We start from the raw sequence: 16,544 nt of genomic DNA, 5'->3' as shown, positions 1-16,544 counted from the left end.
GTGTAGTCATCAGGGACAAGCGTGCTGTCCCTGACTTCCCACATACTGCATTCGGAGCACACAACTGCCCTAGCTGCTGCCTTCATTACCCAATCCGATTTAATTAATTTAAAGGAAATTACCGGCCTTACCTCTCAGGGTACTAGCCCTTCCTCAGCCTCTGCTTGCCGAAGCCTCTTGAGCCGAAGTCTCAAGGCTCCACTCCTACCCTGAGCCACTGACACACTGGCCGCTCCTCTTAGTTACCCCTCCTGATATTTGTCCCTTTCAATTACCTCAAGTACTCTCTCTCACCAATTAACCAATAAGCACGACTTTTAAATATTCAGACCCTACCTGTTCGGGACCCGCTCCTCCATCCGCTCCCGGGCTGATCCTGAAAAGCCATTATTTCCACGCGGACCGTCGATTGCCAATCCACACTGAACCCACTGGGCAAACACCTGGTCCATGGTCTTCTATGCCTTGGTGTTGCTACTGGTGTGAGTAGCTGCTCGTCTGGATAATGTTTAAATGTTGGGAGTGTCCCCACTTCCATTAGCCACTGAGGCGCTGAGTTCCAGATTCCAAGTACTGTACTTTCTGGGTGAAAATAATCAAGGGTGATCTGTTTCACTCCCGGTCTAACCTACCCATCCCCTCAGATATGTAATGTCACTTCATATGAAATTCATCCATATGGGCATTCCATGGCGTATGGAAACCCGACCCGCACTGTCGCGGCCCCGGGCTGCCATGGCACTTGAACTGAATGAGGAGAGAGAGGGAAGCGTGTTCGGGTGTTCCGAGGCGACCGGAAACCGCGCTTCTCTGTTTGTTCTCCCTCTCTCTCTCTCTCTCTCTCTCTCTCTCTCTCGCTCTCTCTCAGCAGCCCATGCAGCGAGGAACAGAGCCCAAGGCAGTTAAATCTCCTTTGACATCAGACGGGACATCAGCTCATCCGCGCCCACTGGGTTCACCTCGGGTGCTGGGCGACGAAAACCCGCCGTCCTTACCCTCTCTGACTCCAGCCCACACCAGTGTGGTTACCTGGTGATTGCCCCCTGAAGCGGCCCATCAAGCCTGGCAGGTGGATCAGAAAGGAGGAGGAGAGTGAATCCGTCCCGGCCGCCCAGCCCGGGCCACCCTGCAGATTCCCTCCATCGCCATCACTGCCTGGGCAACGGATCAGAGTCCTGGAGCCCCGTCACTGAGAGCTCCCTCACCACACAGAGCGCAGCAACGCAGCGAGGCGGCCCGGCACCACCTTCTCCAGGGCAGCTGGGAAACGGCAATAACCGCTGCCCCTGCTGCTGATGCCCACAGTCAGAGACTGAGAGCAAACTGAGAGGTCTCGGCGTGTTGTGGCGGGGTGAGGAAACCCTGTCCCGCTCTGAGTGAGACTCCCTCCGTCCAACTGCCCGCCCGGAGTTCAGGGTGAAAGGTCATCGACATGAAATGTTAACTCTTGTTTCTCCCTCCACAGACCCTGCCTGACCTGCTGAGTGTTTCCAGCGGTTTCTGTTTTTAGTTCAGGATCAGTCCTGTTTCTCTGACTGGAGGATCGATGCTGTCGCCGTCCGTGCCGGGACACACTGATCGCATTCCATGGAAAATGTCCTTCTGCCTGCCTGGGTCTGGGGAGCGCGGTAGTCGTGGCCGAGTGGTTAAGGCGATGGACTAGAAATCCATTAGGATTTCCCCGCGCAGGTTCGAATCCTGCCGACTACGGGAGCAGCAGGTCCGGCCGAAGTAACCCGTGTAATTTTGAGGAGCTGCTGATTGTTTGGTCCCGGAGTAAAAAATCCATGGAATAAATGATACCGTGTTTTACTGCGTTTCAATGCTTCCGTTATGAAATTGGGACGTTGGCCTGGAAATTCTCTACGGCGCAGTGGCCCTGGTCACTCCTGACCCTGTTTCCGACCAGAGACGTTAACTCTTTTTCTCTCTCCACAGATGCTGCTTGACTCTCTGATCCAAACCAATGAGGCAGGTTGGGAAAAGCCGGGTCCAGCACGGGTTCCAGATCACCGCCTCCTAACCCGGGAGTGGACAAGTTACTCCCCGCTTCCTTCATGTTGTTCGGTCAGCCCGTTCGGCTGTTAACTCAAAGGTTGGTGGTTCGAGCCCACCCAGGGACTCTGACGATCCGGCAGCTTTTGCTGTAACAGTGCGCTGTCCGGAGGCGGTCGCTACCCTGCTGCTGCCTCACTGTCTCAGTGGGAGCCCTCTCTGCGGGGTCTCAACCCCGGGCGCCCTGACGTTCTGCTTCCCTTTCACCAGGATGTATGTAATTCCTTCGGCGACATCCTTGGACCTAACGGACGTGTCTTGTTTTGCTTTGCTAATGTCTTGTTTTGATTTAATTCTAAATGGCCTCTGCCCCAAAAGGTTTTCACGCGTGTGGGGAGAGAGCAGAACATTGGTTTGAACTTGGATGATGAGACATGATCGCACTGAATGGTGGAGAGAGACGGACAGAATGGCCGGTTGCAGCCTTATTCACTAGTTCCAATGCCTCTGTTTTATGCTCAACGGGTGAGAGCCAGAAAAGCGCGGACTTCTGAAATTACGGAGCGGCAGTGGGATTGTAGCTCAGTGGGAGAGCGCATGCGTTGCACGTATGAGCTCCTGGGTTCAATCCCCGGTATCTCCACGCTGGTGATGTTGAACTTTGAGCATTTCCCGGACGAAGTCCCTGGAGAGAATTCTGACTGACCTTAGTATGGATTCAGACCCAATGTTGTGTTGGGCCACAGAGAGTTGGGATAGTTCCATCGAACGTAGATAACTCACCTCTAATATTTCCATCGCCAACTCTCAGAGATGCGCCGCTGAACCTTACCTTGTCCAATAGCAGAGGACAGAGGGGGTAAGTTCAAATGAGATGTGCGGGGCAAGTTTGTTTTTACACAGAGAGTTGTGGGCGCGTGGAATGCACTGCCCGGGATTGTGTTGGAGGCAAATACGATAGAGGCATTCAAGAGGCTCTGAGACAGGCACATGGATGCGCAGGAAATGGAAGGATATGGACATTGTGCAGGTAGAAGGGGAGAGTTTAGTTGGGCATTTTATTACTAATTTAAATCCTTCGGCGCAACATTATGGGCCGAATGTCCTGTTCCTGTGCTGTCCTGTTCTACGTTCTCCGCTGGAGGAACTCAGCAGGTCAAGCATCATCTGTGGTCGGAAAGGGATTGTCGACGTTTCGGATCGACAACCTGCATCAGTAGGGTCACAAAGAGACAAAGTGAGCTGCTAGCCCTTCAAACACTGAAGGAAATCTGTCATTTATTCAATTATAGTGACAGGTTTGGGAAGTTAGTAAGGCCTCTGGATCGTACAAAATGAGCCACCACTAGGTGTGAGTGAAGCCATCGCGTGGTGACCCGTGTTGTGAAACAAATTCGAGGTCTCAGAAGGCAAGGACTCTGAACACAGTCTGGAGATGAATGATTTATTTCCAAAAGATGATCGTGGGAAAATGGTAACTGGGAACACACACATACACGTGCACAGTTTATGGCAAGCATGCGAAAACAGCAAGAGGGTAACACACACACACACACACACACACACACACACACACACACACACACACACACCGAACTTGGTACAGACAATCAAGGAAAAACAATACGATACCCGCCACCCCTTGACTCAGTGCAGGCACGGCTCTCTGCCAGCAGGGATACTAACTAAAATGCTCCCAACCCTTTTAACAGTGCACACCTCACCAACGATTTCTCGAGCACCGTTCCAATCTCCTCGGCATGGAATGAAGCAGGGTGATCCCTCGGGGCAAGCAAAAGAGAGAGAGCCGAGCACATGTGGCACTCTTTATAGTGCTGGAGAGCTGGGGGGTCCAGCCCAGGTAATTTACAAAGGCCAATGGTCTGGTGCCAGCAAGGACTAATCGACCATAATGGCCCAAGGTCAAGTACAAAGGTGCTGAAAGGGATCAATGGTCAGCTGTGCACTGATGGGTGCCATGGAGCCAAACCTTGATTGGCAGTGGCCTGTCTTTCGACCAGGTAATGGGCAGTGCTGTCACGTGACAGCTACAACCCTCCTCAATACAATCCACCCCTCAGAAGTCACACCACCCGCCAATCATGGTAATAAGTATTTCTAAGCCTAAAACTATATGTCAGTATACAGTACTAATGAAACGTACATGTGTTCTTGATAACCTTAGAAGCACAGCACAACAACAACGAGAATGAGATCAGTCGCCCAGTGGATGACAGTTGCCCATCATCCCCCAAGAGACCTAAACGGCCCCCAGTTTTCCCATGAGGTGTTGCGCTGGAGGAGCTGATCCCTCGCTGTTTGAATTTTGTCCACCGAGTCCCGAATGTGAGCAGCCAAATGGGTGATGTTGCTTGACTCATCAGGGATAAATGTGCAGCACTCCTTACCAATCACTGCACAGGTACCACCATCGGCAGCGAGTTGGTAATCTATGGCCACTGTCATGGCGTCTTCAGTGCGTTACAGTGCCACTGTCGTTTCGTTGGCCAGCATCTCAAGCATGCTGGCCATCTGGATGACCTCACGGGACAATCGGGCCATGCCATACGTGGGAAAGGCTATCATCCAAAACCTCTCCGCCTCCGTAATGGCCCTCTTGTCCCGGTGGCCGCTCTATGCCAGGTTCTCCTCAAGGTCATCTAGGGCATGGATATAGGGCACCACAAAAGCAGGAAAGCAACAACTGTACCAGCTCGCAGTGAGCCACGGATAAGCACGGGTCTCCACAAGCCCAGTGGGTCCTGTTCAAAGTCCAGGGAGCCCCCAACTTTGCGGCATCATTGGCAGTGGTCACTGAGGCACCCGGATACCAGTTTCGCTCTTGGAACTGTGCTCATTCGGGAGTCTGCACCAGCATTCCTTAGGTTGTCTCACTGGCTGTGTAACGACCCTGAGAGTCGGGACTCGGGTGGAGGTTAAATTGAAGGGCGGGAAATACCAGTTCCGGAAACACTCACCCTATCGGGGATCGCTGGAAGAGATGATATGTAGTGGTGAGGGGAGTGGTGGGGGACTACCATTCGGGCCCCCCCAAACAGGCATGCCAAAACCCAAAGGAGCAAAAAGTCTATGTAAATAGTTCATTTAAAAGTCATCCGGGGGATCGGCGTAAGTGGCAGAGCTTCACCTGCGTGTGCTGGGGTTCGCACGCAAATCCAGCAGTCTGACTTATTAGTGGTGTTGGCAAATTCATAAGCGACTCTGAGGAAGGTGTTGGCGACATCCCGATGCTGACCATCTCGGTGATGAGAAGGGATGACTGGAGTACTGCCATTGTCCTGTAGGGGGTGGGGTGGTTGAGGAACAGGCTCATTCTCGTCCGGTCAGGTGACAGGTATGAAGACAGGACAGGTTAGTGTGACCTTGAATCGGGACCCACCGGGTGTTCCCGAGACCACGCGCGACAACTTCTCCTTTCCGAGGGGCACAGTGTGGCTGCCGTACCCATACTCCCTGAGTCTTTGGTCTCGGGGGCCCGGTGTCTTACAAGTCGGGAGGTGGGGAGTGTGCCAGATGGTGGGACAGTGGGGATATCCCTTGGCTAGTGGGCCGTGTATTTAACTGGTCGACATCATACTGCAGCATGCTCAACCACCCCTGCAGTGTGCAGGAGGGCGTTAGCGTGCGTATTTTCTTTATAAGCAGGCCGTTCATTCTCTCAATCAGGCCTGATGCCTGTGGGTGGTAGGGTATGTGGAACAGCCACGAAATCCCCGCCTCAGTAATCCAGTTCTGGGCTTTAGCCCCAGCAAAGTGTGAGCCCTGATCGGACTGTACCTCCCACGGGACTCCATAGATGGAGGAGCGGTGCTGCGATCCTTTGATGGTGCTGTTCTGGTCGGCCCTCTCACAGGGCACCGCCACCAGGACACCGGATTATGTGTCCACCATCGTTAGGGCGTACTGTTGTTGGTTTGGCGTGGGAGCGGTCCGATATAGTCAATCTGCCATACGCAACCAGCTCCCGTGCCATGGTGAATGTGACCCAGTAGCCCTGCTGGCCAACCTCGTGGCTTCACTTGCTGACAGATAGGGCAGTTAGCAACAATGGTCTTACATTGATCCAATGTAAGAGCGACCCCGAATTGTTCTGCCCAACGCCGTGTACCATTGGCCCCTAGATGCCCACTTTTGTGGTGTGCCCACGCAGCTAAGGCACTGAGGTCGGTTTCATCTGAGGAGGCGGTGGCACAGCATATTTGGACAGCCGGGTCCACAGCGGCATTATGTAGAGCCTTCTCTATATTTTTGTGGGTATGGGCATCCACATGGTGGTCCGAAATCTCTGTGTGGGTTGCCTGGTCCCAAACAAAATGCCAGTGTTCCTGTCCCCAGAGGGGACTTCCATGAATTTCCAACCCCATTTCGTGCCACCAGGCCATCCACACCGTCATACCGTTGGCCACTGCCCAAGAGTTGGTATAAATGTGGACTGGCCCGGTGGTGTCCCGTAGGGTGAGAGCTACTGCCGCCAGATCGGCAAGTCGACTGGACCCACCCGCCCCCTCTTTGGCTAAAGTTTTCCCCGTGGCGGGATGAAGTGCTTCCACTTTCCAATATGCTTCCCCCCTTTCCAGCGGATGGAGCCGTCTGTAAACCAGGTGTGCAATTTTTGTTCGGGGTAAAGGGCATCAAAGGGTTGGCCCCAGGACACAGGGGAGGGCTGGATTTCGGGTATGTCTGGGGCTGGGTCCTGGGACTGTGGGAAGGACATAACCTGCTCGTGGAGGTGGCTGACCCCTTCCGGACTGGTTTCTGCTCAGTTGGCAATATACCATTTCCACTTTACTTTCGGGGACAATGGTCTCAGACGGCCCTTGTAAGAGGATGTCATCGATGTAATGGGCAGTTAGCTCTTCTGGGGGAAGTTGAATTCCTTGTAAATCCCGGGAGATTAATCTGTGGCGGATAGTGGAGCTGTGAACATAGCCTTGAGGTAGGCGACAAAATGTATATTGTCTCCCGTCCCAGGTGAATGCAAACTGGTCTTGGGAACTGTGATGGAGGGGGACGGAAAAGAACGCATTGTTTAAATCCACCACTTTGTTTTAATATAAACATTTATTCGCTAAAAGCACTACAAAAGACAACCAGTGTCAATACACTACATCTAATACAGAAAAGAAGAAACTAAGCAACGACATACTGCAGTAGAGAATGCAAACTAATACTAACGAAACACACACTCAACGCTACACCCATTAACGCAACACGCAACGCTTCAAATAAGAATCGCGTTTGTACCGTCCACGACACACGCGATCCCCTGAGGGGCCCACCGAGGGCAGAACTCAGCCAGAGTGCCCGCAGAAACTGCGCGCTCCCTCTCTAAACACACCCGCGCGGGCACGTAAGCGCGGAAGACGGGCAGGCAGGCAGACCGGCCGGTACCCTCGGCCGCCCGCCGCCGCGTCCCGTGGATGGACAGCTTGGTGGTTAAATCCACCACTGCATACCAAGGCTTGTCTGGGCACTCCGCATATCCTCCACTCGAGGCACTGTGTCGGGCATGGTGGCAGCGAGAGGGGAGCAGGCTTATTGAGGTGTCTGTAGTCCACCGTCATGTGCCACATCCTATTCTTTTTGCGGATGGGCCAGACGGGGCAGTTGAAGGGAGATGCTGCGGGTCTAATCACACCCTCCCGCAGTAGGGCTTGGACGGCCTCAGTGATATCTTGGTGTCCCCCCAGCATTCTGTACTGTTGGCTACAGACGACCTTGGAAGGAGGGGGAACAACAACTGGTTCCCATTTGAATGCCCCTACTACAACTGTAGCCGTGCGACTCCGAACGTAAACTTGCCCCGGTTAGTATGAAGGGACTGTCCCTTTAAGACATTGATTCCCTAGGATGTACTCAGGCAAGGCCGCTATCAAAAATGTTACTGGTCGAGGAGATCAGTTCCCGGTGTCCACGCGGATCGTGACTTCCCTCGCAGGCAAAAAGGAACTCCCCCCAACCCCTCTATCTGCATCTGTGCCCTTTTCCACCCAGAAGGGTGTATTGTGAAGGGTCATGGCTGTCACATGACACCACTGATTGCCTGGTCGAAAGTCACATCACTGTCAATCAAGGTCTGGCTCCACCGGCCCATTAGTCCACACTTGACCATTGGTCTCTGTAAAAACCTGTGTAACTGGCCTTGGATCATTGGCTTGTTTGAAATACCTGGGCTGGACCACTCAGGCCTCTGGCACTATAAAGAGTGCCACACAGGTGTGGTTCACTCTCTTTGATTGCTCCGAGGAATCGTGAAACAACGCTGAAGAGACCATTGATAAGAGTGTGCACTTGCACAGGGTTCAGAGCGTCCCAAAGTAGATTCCCGTAGCGTGGGCCGTGCCTTCACTGAGTCGAGGGGTGGCAGGCATCATATTGTTTCTTCCTTGATCGTTTGTACTCTGTGTGTGTGTGTGTATGTGTGTGTGTATGTGTGTGTGTGTGTGTGTGTATGTGTGTGTGTGTGTGTGTGTGTGTGTGTGTGTGTGTGTGTGTGTGTGTTGTTCCCTTTATCCTGTGCCGCGTTTGTCTTTTATAAATAAATCATTTTAACTCCAAAGACTGTGTCCAAAGTCCTCGTCCCTCGAGACCCTCGAATCTGTTACACAACATTTGGCGCTGCGAGCAGGGTCTCGAAGGCCTTGGCTGGATATATACGCGAGAATGATGTTTTGGAACAGTGGGAAGAAGGCCAGTGCAGGCACTGAAGATAGGATTCCCGGGTGGACCGATGAGAGTGAGGGATTTGAGAGCTTGGCCAGCATGCTGGCAGACCATGGTAAACCAGTGGACTGGGCTGAGCAGTTAGACCCCCGTGGTGAGAAACTGAGGCACCACGTGATCACCCTCCTCCAGAAGTCGGGGGTCCCCAGAGCCAAAGGGAGTCAAAGGTATGCCTTCTGGCTAATTGCATCCCTCCTGAGACACCAGGTCGGGATTACTAGCCAGATACAGAATACATGTCTCCAGAAAGATAGGGAGATAGAGACGCTCCAGCAGAGGTGGTGTACGCTGCATGAGGCAGTTCAGACTGCCCAGACCCAAGCCAACGACCTCGATGCCAGAGGTACTGAGGTCGGTTGCGGGCTGATTCAGCTACAGCAAGCACTGGCAGCCAGACCCATTCAAAATTCGTGCCCTAGTCAGGGGTGGCGACAAGCTGGACGCATGGCTGGGGGATGGGGATATATGGATGGATCCCGATGAGGATTGAGAGCCCGAGGATCCGGGGTCCTATGCACCCGAACCCCTGCATGCCCGACCCGTCATCATGCGGTCCCAGGTCCGCCACAGAGGGGAAGGGAACGGGGATGAATCCACGGCAGGGGGAAGTTCATTGGGCCCCTCCGTGACCACGGAGACCCGGGACTTCTCCATCAAGGAGTTGACCCAGCTGGCGGATCGGTATCGCCAGCGTCCGGGAAAACACTTGGCCGTGTGGCTGCTCCGACTATGGAGCATAGTCATGTTGACTATGCTCCCAACATGAGCCTCTCTCACCAGGAAGTGAGAGTGGAGCTTGTCTGACCAATTAACAATGCTCTGCGGGCGCCACCAGGAGGGGTTGGGAGCGACACTACCCTGTGGAACCGGGTGGTGACTGCAGTGAGGGTCCGGTACCCTGCCCTCTTTGAATGGGATTTCTACGGGCGACCGCAGTGGAGCACAGTCAGTGAGGGCACCAGGGTCATCAGGGAATGGGCACTAGCGACCGGCATCTATGAGAGGCCCAGCGATTGTGAGTTGTTAGAAAACACCAGAGTGAGCAGCGCAATAGCGGTATACCTGGTAGCTGCTGCGCGCCCCGATTGAAACCGGTGGTCCTGCCTCTCATGAGACCAGCTAGTGGGAAGACCCGACGGGAAGCGATCAGTCTCCCGGAAGGGCTAGAGTACATGCAGCAGGGGGCGCCCACCTAGATTCACAGAGCAGAGACGACGACTGGAGACATGACCCCCCGCCTCACAACGCAAACAGTTGTTCCAAGACCTGTTGCACACAGGGGTGGACCACGCCAGCATAGACGGGGTCCCGACCTCTGCTCTCCACGTGCAGTGGAAAGTGCTCTGCGGGGAAGTCCGGCCAGCGGAAGATCCACAGCCAGCCCGAGCCCAAGCCCGACACAGTTGGCGCCCCCAGTCGCCGAACCACGTGGGATGCCCCCGACGACACTAATACTGCTTCCGCCCCTCCCCACCTGGAACAGTCTTCCCTGCCTTCAGGGCTCAGCTCCGGGACCTGCTGTGACAGGAAATGTCCCACCTATGCCAGCACCAACCCGAACCCACAGGGTGGCAGACTTCCACCCCCCCCTTCCATAGGATAAAGGCCAGGGTCCCCAGCGCGTCTGCTCCATCACCCTCCCACGCCCGGGGGACCGGAGGCCACACATACCCATAGAGGTACACTGGGGAAAGGTTAACGTGCAGAGATGGTTAGCACTCGTCGACACGGGTGCCCAACACACCATCGTACAGGGGAACCCTGCTGCATGGAAGGGGGCACAGATGCAGATAGAGGGGTTGGGGGGTTCTCTTTTGCCCGCGAGGGAAGTCAGGGACTGCATCGGCCATCGGGAACCAACCTCCTCGAACTGTAACTGTTTTAATAGCAGTTTCGCCTGAGTGCAAACTGGGCATCAATGGCTTAAAGGGGCAGTCCCTACACACCAACCGAGGCAAGTTCACTTTCGGATTCGCCCAGGCTACTGTGGTAGTCGGGGCAGCCAAGTGGGAACGGGTCGTTATTCACCACTCCCCCCCCCCCACCAAGATCGTCTGCAAGCGACAGTACAGGGGTGCCGGGGGGACACCAAGACATCACTGAGGCCATCCAAGCCCTGCTGCGGGAGGGAGTCATCCGACCCGCAGCCTCCCCCTTCAATAGCCCCGTCTGGCCCGTCCACAGAAAACATGTGATGTGGCGCATGACGGTGGATGACCAACACCTTAAGAAGGCTGCCCCCCACCCCCCACTCCCCCCCCCCCCCGCTGGCATGGTACCCAACATAGTCATTCTGGTCGAGGATATTTCAGGGCGCCCAGACAAACCGTGGTATGCAGTTGTGGATTGGCCAATGCGTTCTTTTCCATCCCCCTCCATCACATCTCCCAGGACCAATTTGCATTCACCAGGGACGGGAGACAATACACCATTCAACGTCTACCCCAAGGGTACATTCATAGCCCGACAATATGCCACGGCTTCATCTCCCGAGATTTGCAAGCTATTCAACTTCCCCCAGGGGTGTCAACCGCCCATTACATCGACGACATCCTCCTTCAGGGGCCGTCTGAGAACATTGTCTCGGAGGATCCTCATATGCTAATCTCTTCTCTCAGGGAATGGGGTTGACCCATTAATATGGAAAAAGTGCAAGGCCCCACCCAGGATTTTAAATTTTGCCGTCCCCTCCAACAAAACTGACACCCAGAGCTTCGTGGGCCTCCCCGGCTGTTGGCGGAAGCATATACCCCACCTCACCTTGCTCCTTAGACCACTCTGTAGGGTCTGTCAGATAAAGGCCACTTTCTTGTGGGGACCTGAACAACAGGCTGCTTTTGAGACAGCAAAGCAAGCTGTGGAGCAAGCCCTGCCACTTGCTCCCCGCCAGGCAGGGATCCCCTTCGAGTTACAGATCTCCACCAGCGAGTCAATTGCTGAATGGAGCCTCTGGCAGAAGGTCCAGGGGCACAGAGTCCTGCTCGGCTTCTGGACCAAATCATTGCCTGAGGTCGCTACTCACTACTGCCCTTCCGAGCGCCAGCTGCTTGCCTGCTACCTGTCAGTCCTCGCCACCGAGCACCAAACCAGCACCGACCCTACAGTCCTTCACCCCCACCTGCCTATAATGCAGCAGATCAAGTCCCCTGACTCCACACACAAGGAGGGCCGAGCCCAGAGGTCCTCGATAGTGAAGTGGAAGTGGTACATCGAGGACCGGACCGAACCCGGTCCAGAAGGTGTCAGCCGTCTCCACGAACAGGTCATGTCCTTCCCCCACTCCCAGGCCCCACCCCCGGACATACCTGAGATCCAGCCCTCCCCCGTGTCCTGGGGCCAATCCTTCGACTCCCTTGACCCTGAACAAAAATTGCACGCTTGGTTCACAGATGGCTCCAGCCGCTGGAAAGGGGGGAAGCAATATTGGAAGGCGGTGGCACTTCATCCCGCCACGGGGAAAACCTTGTCCAAAGGGGGAGCAGGTGGATCTAGCCAACTGGCCGAACTGGTGGCAGTCGCACTCACCGTACAGAACACCACCGGGACAGTCCCCATCTATACCGACTCTTGGGCAGTGACCAACGGTATGGCTGTATGGATGGCATGGTGGCATGAAATGGGGTGGGGACAGGGACACTGGCGTCTTATGTGGGATCAGGCTTCCCACAGACAGATTTCAGTTCACCACGCGGAAGCTCATACCCACAAAAATACACAGGAGGCCATACATAATGCTGCTGTGGTCCAGGCTGCCCAAGTATGCTGCGCTACCACCTCCCCGGAGGAACCTGACCTCAGCACTTTAGCTGCATGGGCACACCACAAGAGCGGTCGCCTAGGGGCTGACGGCACGTAGTGCTGGGCAGAGCAGTCCTGGGTCGCCCTCACAGTGGACCAGTGCAAGACCACTGTCCTTAACTGCCCCATCTGCCAACAACTGAAGCCAAGAGGCTTGCCATCAGAGCCACAGGGCGATATTCGCCGTGGCACGGGAGTGGGTCGCGTTGGCAGATAGACTAGATCGGACCTCTCGCACGCCACAATAAAACGCAGTATGCCCTGACGATGGTGGACTGGTGGCAGTGCCCTGTGAGAGGGCCAACCAGAAAAGCACCATCAAAGGATTGCAGTATCTCTCCTCCATCTATGGAGTCCCATGGGAGGTACAATCAGATCAGGGCTCACAATTTTCTGGGGCTAAAGTCCAGAATTGGGCTGCTGAGGCGGGGATCTCGTGCCTGTTTCACATACCCTACCATCCCCAGGCATCGGGCCTGGTCAAAAGAATGGAAAGCCTGCTGAAAGAAGAAGAATGCACATTAACACCTTCCCGCACACTGCAGGGGTGGTTGAACATGCTACAGCAGTCCGTCGACCAGCTGAATACATGGCCCACTGGCCAAGGGGTGGGGGGGGGGGCGTCCCCACTGTCCCGCCATCTGGCTCACTCCACACCTCTCGACTTCCAAGACGCTGGACCCTCCGAGACCGAATACTCAGGGAAAATGTGGGTCCGACAGCCACACGGCCTCCCTCAGAAGGGGGAAGTCGTTGTGAGTGGTCCCAGGGACACCCGTTGGGTCACGATTCCGGGTCACACTAACCTATCCTGTCTTCATACCCAACACCTGACCCGCCGAGAATGAGTCTGTTCCTCAACGTCCCCCCCCTCCCCTTGAGGATGATGCACTACTCCGGTCACCCCCTCTGCTCACCGCGATGATCGGCGTCGGAACGTCCGCTAACACCTTCCTCAGAATCGCCTACGAATTCTTCAGCACCTCCAATAAATCGGACTGCTGGATTTGTGTCCAAACCCCAGCACATGCCAGTAAAGCTCTACCTCTTACAGTGATCCCCCTGGATGATCTTCAAATGAACTGTTTACATAGATTTTTTGCACCAGTCTAGTTTGGTATATCTCTTTGGAGGGCGGGATGGCAGACCTCACCACTCCCCTCACCACTACAGGATATCCCTTCCAGCGATTCCTAATGGGGTGAGTGTTTCAGGATCTAGTACTTCCCTCCCTACAATTTGGCCTCCACCCGAGTCCCGACCCTCAGAGTCATCCCACAGCCACTGAGTAAGCCGAGGGAATGCTGGTGCAGACTCCCGAATGAGCACAGTTCCACCTTTTCAGTTGGCCACCGGGACAAGAGGGCCATCACGGAGGAAGAGAGGTTCTGGATGATAGCCTTTCCCACGTACAGCATGGCCCGACTGTCCAGTGAAGTCATCCAGATGACAAGCGTGCTCCACACCCTAGCTCACGAAACGGCAGTGACACTGCAACATACCGAACATGCCCTGGCGAGGACGGCAGCTGAGTTGGCTGCTGTCAGGATGATAGCCCTGAAGAATTGAATGGCCCTGGATTACCTACTCGCTGTGGATGGTGGTACCTGTGCAGTGATTCGTAAGGAGTGCTGCACCTTTATCCCTGATGAGTCCAGCAACATCACCAACTTGGCTGCTCACATTCGGGAGTCGGTGGCCAAAATTCTAAATGCAAGGGACCAGCTCCTCCAGCACGACACCTCATCGGGAACCTGGAAGCCGTTTGGGTCTCTGGGGGGATGGTGGGCAACTGTCATCCACTGGGCCACTACTCTCGTTCTAATTGTCGTCGCTATCTGTATCTTGTGCTGTGCCTGCCAGATTATTAGAACCACGTCTGCCTTTCGTTAGTAGTGCACACTGACGTATATTTCCGAGGTTAGTGATAGTTACTCCCATTATTGGTGGGTGGTGTGACTTTCGAGAGGCGGACTGTATTGTGAAGGGTCATGGCTGTCACATGACACCACTGATTGCCTGGTCGAAATGAGGAAGTAAAGGGTTAAGAAACTGTGACTGACTGTAACTGCACATACAACTGATGGAAAAATACCTCGTAAGCAAGAGCACGCAAGCTACTGACTCGAGGATAGGTGATAATTACTGTGCCCGGAACCTTGGTTGCAGACCAGCTATGCTAGACAGTAAGCGTGGTGGGTGCAATAAACAACGAGTGGGAAGCTTTTCCTGAACAATGAGAGGGATACCTGTCTTTGAATCTCTTGATTATAAATCAATTATATTGGACAATAGGTGTGATGTGTGTCTTTGGATCTCTGAGGCCAGACTGAAAGCCGTGGCGCTGCATTCATTAAGTGTGCATGAAAATATCTGTATAAATTACTGTCTGCTCCTTTGTACTGTGGAGACCTTGGGAAGCGACTCTCAACGAGTGCTGAAGAGACGTCTCCCTGGCGGTATACTGCTAATAAACGTGTTTTATCGAATCAACCTGGTGGCACTGTGTCACTTTGCAGCAGACAGAAGTGGGAACTTAAAATTGGCACGACAGAAAGTCACATCACTGTCAATCAAGGTCTGGCTCCACCGATTCATTAGTCCACGCTTGACCATTGGTCTCTGTAAACACTTGTGTACCTGGCCTTGGGTCATTGACTTGTTTGAACTACCTGGGCTGGACCACCCAGCCCTCTAGCACTATAAAGAGTGCCACACAGGCGTGGTTCACTCTCTTTGATTGCTCCAGGAATCGTGAAACAACGCTGAAGAGACCATTGGTAAGAGTGTGCACTTCCACAGAGTTCCGAGCGTCCTAAGTAGATTCCCGTAGCGTGGGCCGTGCTTTCACTGAGTCGAGGGGTGGCAGGCATCATATTGTTTCTTCCCTGATCGTTTGTACTCTGTGTGTGTGTGTGTGTGTGTGTGTGTGTGTGTGTGTGTGTGTGTGTGTGTTGTTCCCTTTATCCTGTGCCGCGTTTGTCTTTTATAAATAAATCATTTTAACTCCAAAGACTGTGTCCAGAGTCCTCGTGCCAGGAGACACTCGAATATGTTACACAACACTGGGTTGCCCGTGATGGTGGTGTGTTGGGCACGCGTGTCGATGAGTGCCATCCACCTCCGTATGCTCCCCTTTCCCCAATGTACCGCTATGGGTCTATGTGGCCTCAGGTCCCACGGGCGGGGGAAGGTGATGGAAAAAATGCGCCAGGACCCCTGGCCTTCATATCAGCAGGTCCCAGAGCTCAGCCTTGGGGGCAGGAGACACTGTTTCGAGCGGGGGAGGGGCAGAGGCAAGTATCAGTGTTGGCAGGGGCAGCCCATGTGGTCCGGCGGTTGGAGGCACCCATGTGTCAGACTTGATCAGGGTAGTTGTGGGTTTTGCCCCTGTGTAAAGGGCAGAGGTCGGGATCCCATCTATGCTGGCATGGTCCACCCCTGAGTGCAGCAGGTCCAGGTATAACTGTTTGCGCGTGAAATGAGTGGTTGTGTCTCCAGCCCTCGTCTCCGCTTTACGGGCCTGGGTGAGCGTCCCTTGCTGCATGTACTCTAGCCCTCCAGGAGGGTGATAGCATCCCTTATGGTCGTCCCTTTAGCTGGTCCCATGAGGGGCAGGACCACTGGCCTCAACTAGGGGCTCGCGGTGGCAACCAGATATCCTGCTGGTGCACTGGTCACCTTGGTATTTTCTAAAATGTCATGATCGCGGGCCCTTTCAAAAATGCCGGTCACCAGCGGCCACCCCCTAATGACCCTGGTGCCTTCACTGACCGTGCTCCATTGTCGTCGCCCGTATAAATCCCACTCGAGAAGGGTAGGGCACTGGACCCTCACGGCGGTCACTACCCAATCCCACAGGGTAGTGCCATCCCCGATCCCTTCCGGTGGCACCCACAGGGCATTGTTAACACTCTGCTGGTCAGACAGACTCTTTCCTGGTGAGAGAGGCTCACGTTGGGGGTCCCTTCATCCCACAGTTGGAGCAGCCATGCAGCTAGGTGCTC

The 16,544-nt window shown here is 54.4% G+C and overlaps 1 non-coding gene across 1 annotated transcript; it reads left to right on the top strand.

The window, feature by feature from the left end:
* The first annotated feature begins 1,628 nt into the window (after positions 1-1,628).
* Positions 1,629-1,710, top strand: trnas-aga (transfer RNA serine (anticodon AGA)). Its single transcript has one exon. It is a non-coding gene; the product is annotated as a tRNA-Ser (tRNA).
* The last annotated feature ends 14,834 nt before the right edge of the window (positions 1,711-16,544 follow it).

Source organism: Pristis pectinata, chromosome 23 (assembly GCF_009764475.1).
Source record: "Pristis pectinata isolate sPriPec2 chromosome 23, sPriPec2.1.pri, whole genome shotgun sequence".
NCBI classification, from domain to species: Eukaryota; Metazoa; Chordata; class Chondrichthyes; order Rhinopristiformes; family Pristidae; genus Pristis; species Pristis pectinata.
The sequence above is the reverse complement of the archived record's forward strand: the minus strand, read 5'-3'. Positions and strand labels throughout refer to the sequence as shown.